Source organism: Puma concolor, chromosome C2 (assembly GCF_028749965.1).
Source record: "Puma concolor isolate L17-30 chromosome C2, mPumCon1.1.hap2, whole genome shotgun sequence".
Classification (NCBI taxonomy): Eukaryota; Metazoa; Chordata; class Mammalia; order Carnivora; family Felidae; genus Puma; species Puma concolor.
The window spans coordinates 137953635-137958399 of record NC_141675.1 but is presented as its reverse complement, the minus strand read 5'-3'; the positions used below and the strand labels follow the sequence as shown (position 1 = coordinate 137958399).

Below are 4765 nucleotides of genomic sequence, written 5' to 3'. Positions count from 1 at the left end.
ATCAACAGTGAAATATTACATTGACTGTATGTATTCTTGATATGACATGACGAAAACAGCGCTTTACCTCTGTAATCTTTATCCCACAAAACTATAACCCCAGTCCGGCCAGGAGAAACACATCAGACAAAACTAAACTGAAGAGTTTACCAAATACGTGGCCAGTGTTCCTCAAAACGGTTAGGGTTATCAAAACAAGGAAGGATTGAGAAAGTGTTCACCATCTGGAGGAACCTATAGCGATATTATGACTAAATGTACTCGGATATACTGGATAGGACGCTAGAACAGAAACAAGATCCATGAGATTAAAAACTGTAAAACGTCAGTGCGAGCGAAATCAATGCCCTGCTTGGAGAAGCAGCCTCACTTGGCCAGGGTCGGTCCCGCCCGTCTACAGCATGGAGAATATCTTCACTAACCTCTTCAAGGGCCTTTCTGGCAAAAAGGAAATGTGCGTTTTCATGGTGGGCCTGGATGCTGCAGGAAGCCCACCATGCTGTCCACTCTGAAGCTGGGTGGGATCGTCACCACCATCCCCACCATACGCTTCAGTGTGGAAACCATGGAGAAGAACGTCGGTTTCACCATGTGGGGAAACGCGCGCCAGGACAAGATCCAGACTCTGGCGCCACGACTTCCAGAGTACGCCAGCTCTCGTCTTTGGGGGCAGGCGGCATCAACAGAGGGCTCGTGAACCCTGCCCGTGAGTTGCTCATGGGAATGTTGGTGAAGGGCGAGCTCAGGGACGCAATCCCGCTGGCATTTGCCAACAAGCAGGACCTCCCCAACACCGTGAAAGTGGCCGAGATCACAGAGAAGCTGGGTGTGCACCACAGGAACTGCTACGTGCGGGCCACCTGTGCCACCCGCGCCCAAGGGCTCTATGAGGGAGCAGACTGGCTGTCCAATTGGCTCCGGAACTGGAAGTGAGCCACGCTCCTCCTCTTCCCTTTGGCTGCTTTAATTCCTTCCACCCTGCAGTGGTGTGAGCGCGGAAACGGTGTCCCTGGTGGGTCAGTGCGCCACACCCTGCTGCAGATGTGCAAGCGCAGCCTGCAGCCGGGTTTTATTGACTGTAAATAATTATTGTTACCAACTAGGCAGTTTTCTGGTACTCCTATGCAATATTACTCAGCTTGCTTTTTTGGTGTTTTGTTTTGTTTTTGTTTGTTTTTTTATTGTAAAAAGAGAATCAACTCACCGTTGGGTACTGAGAAGGGATGTTAGGCACACGGCGATCTCCAGGAGTGGCTGTGTGGGATCAGCCTAGCGCTCCTCCTCTGGGATCCATTCTGTGTGCTCAGGATAGGATCCCTGAGATTCGCTGTGTCTCTGGTCATCCCGCATCCCTTAGCTTTTGTGCTTACACTTGTGCTCACCCAGCGGCCCAGGAGATGGGCTGGGGGCTGTGGCCACCACTCCTGAGCCCCCAGCCTTTCCCTTTCCCCGGCTTCCCTGGGCTGCCCGCACCCCCAGAGCCCCCATCTATATGTGCTTTTATTCTTTCAGCCTGCAAGGGTCAGATTTGCCATCGAAAGGGCGACCGCTACTTTTTTCTTCTGAACTTTTTGGTAAACATGAAGAAGCTGGAGCTGTTCAACTTTAGCTTGGGGAAATCATCAGAACTGGTTTATGTGATGTGGAACCTCGTACAGCTTTCAATGCATCATGAGTAATCAACTGTTTTGTGTACTTGTCTTCAGTCTTCATTTCAACAAATAAGCACTGTAATTATAGCCACTATAATAAAAACTCTTAACTATTAAAAAACTACAAAATCTTAATAAAGTACTGCAGATAAAAATATACCAACAATATTTCATTAGCTGTGACAAATGTACCACATTAATATGAGATGTGGACAACAAGGAAAAATGAGTACAGGGTAGAGGAGAACTCTTTCCACTCTGCTTGCAACTTTTCTATATATCCAAAATTAGGCTAAAACAAAATGTATTTAAAACAATTTAGTAGTATCTTGTCCATCTGTTTCCAATCAGCTCCATTTGTGAACGATGATGTCCAAATATTCCCTCTAACCATGATTTAAACCCGAAGTATTTGGTCTTCAATTTGATGTTCTCTGCTCTCTTATTCTTCATCCCTCCTGCCTTTCAACAACATAATGGAAGATGTCTTGCTTTCCTAGACAGAGTTTGAATGTTCCTCTGCTAGGCAGCTAACAGAATTACCCACTACTGATAATTTAAATTAAATTACAGGCTTGGGGTTTTCAGCCACATAAGTACCGGGTATTGTAGACCCAGAAATCTGTGAAGACAGGCTTGTCTGTATTTGCCCCTTCACCCAAAACTATTTTCCAAATTTCAACTGACAACCACGATTGTTACTTGTCTTCCTCAATGTGGAGAATGCCAAAAGATTGAAGATCTTAAGATCTATATCTATATATTCCCGTAGTGTGAGGGCTCTAGTTCTATCAGTAAATTGAGTCATTTTGCCAGGATATGGGATTCTTACCAGAATGTAATTGCACAGCTACAATTTTAATTTAAGAAAAATGCTTTCTTAGGATTCTTTCTTGGAAAACACCTACTACACATTTTTAAAAATATTAGAATTGGCTACCATTGCTCTCGTGGTCAGGTCACTTGCACATCTAGTAATCTTGCTAGAAAAATTGAGAATATATGCTCAAGTTCCAAAATCCCATATAGTAGTTTAATTCCTTTTTATGAAAGGCAGGAAAATGTGTCAAAATTGTAATGATTTGATTTGCTTTTCCATCTTGGACACCATTAGCAAGTGGTCTTTTATATTGAGTGGGGAAAGACCAGCAATTAGGTTGCTGAAGCCAAAGTAGAGGTTTAGACACAGGGTCAGTTGATTATTGAGTAGAGGGTGGAAAGGAAAATGATGCATCCAGAATTTAATCTTGTGAATGCATGATTCTGACTACTATATACTTTTTGTTTATGTTGTGATCTATTCATTTGAGGCTGAAGCAACACCGATAAATAGGTTGCCTTTTATTGAATTTTTTCCTACTATTCTTTATTTCTTTAATTTTTATTAAAATGTCATATGCTCTGCTCACATATATCAGTATATATCACTGCTGATAGCCTTCAAAGCAACCCTACTTCCTTCTTCTTATGTTCACAGTTCTCATTCTGTCCAGTACTCAGACCTACCCTCTGGGACTTTGGTAAATCTTATTGGAAAGACAAACTATGTCACCATAGTTCCACAACGATCCAATAGTGGTGTCACCATGATTGGCACATGAATGAATTCCAGTGACTGACATGTGACTGAATGCTGAACAGTGAGAAATGGGGCAAGTCTGCAGTGGTCAGAAGTCTTTTTGGCATAGGTCTTTAGCTCCTAATTCAAGAAATGCAAGGAAGTGACAGTTCTTTTAGTGACTTGGTTATTGGTGTGTGATGTGATGCCTGATGCTGCTGCAACCATCTTGTGACCATGAGAAAGACTAACCAATACTCCCAGAATGTTAGCATAAAAAGATGAAAATAAGCTATGAATTACTGAAATGCCTGCTTCCAAATTGCAGCTGTGTAATATAACAAATTTCTTTAAATTGGTTTAAAATGCTTAAATCATTTTGATTTAGATATTTGTTTCTTGAAAGTGAAAGTATCTTACCAATTACTGAGAAAATCGATACACTGTGAAGTAAATAAAATTTACCAAATTGTAACTATATGCAATAAGAGTCTGCTTTAATACAGTTAGTTTTAAAGAAGGCAGCTATTTTTAAAGACTACATATAGAAAGGGCTTGTTCAATTTTATTTGTTTGATAATTTTAAATATTCTTTATTTAAATTTAAGTATTTACATGTGTTTTGCTAAATTTAAAACTAATATAAACAAATTAAAATCTATATAATCATATAATTAATATGGCAAGAAAAAGTAAATCTCTCTCTTCCCTTAATTAATTTTTTTGTACTTTATAAAGGGAGGGGAGATATCTGAAGGATACTGTATTCTAAATCTCTGCCCACTGCCTTTAAAATATTAGTTTATTTTGTCTCAAATTATGTTCACACATTTTTCATATGCATTTGGTAAGTTTTAAAATTGACTCTCACTCTTAACTCTATGTATGATCAGATAGTAATAAAATAGAAGATGCCAACACAGTTTTTAAATAGTAGTATTGAATAATAAGACTAGGGAATTATGCTATTATATGTGACAGTCATAAATTATATCACCAGTTGTATGATAAACATATTATTTTCTCTAACCCATAAAAGAAATTAAAAATTCTCATCACCAAAGGTAAGGCTTACCTTTGCACTAAAATGTGCTTTTTTTATTCATTGAAACTCAAACTTTATGAGAAACACACTAAAATAATTTTGACAGCTAATGATAGTAAAGCCCATTGTCTGATGTTTCTATCCATGCAAAGTACTTCCTCATTATGTTGCTTCATTTATTTTGTACATTTCCTTTATGGTCATCATTTATTTTGTATCTTAATTCACTTTGTATGCCAAATCCTAATCCACAGATCATACCTTAATTATTTTGATTGTATGTCCTGATAACATGTACTGTGAATTTAATTTTAGGAATGCATGAATAACTATTTCTTTTAATATCTACATTAGTGATGAGATTTTATCTCATCAAGAAGATGTTTATAAACATCTTCTTTCTAGCCTAGAATAAGAATTCACTTCAAAAATAATACATATCCTAATTATTGAAATGGTTCTAATATCAAAAAACTTTAGCCTACAAAATTCTGCAAAATCTGAGACTAT

At 38.7% G+C, this 4765-nt stretch overlaps 1 pseudogene; it reads left to right on the top strand.

Annotated features, from left to right (window-relative positions):
• The first annotated feature begins 389 nt into the window (after positions 1-389).
• Positions 390-933, top strand: LOC112849562 (ADP-ribosylation factor 1 pseudogene; annotated as a pseudogene).
• The last annotated feature ends 3832 nt before the right edge of the window (positions 934-4765 follow it).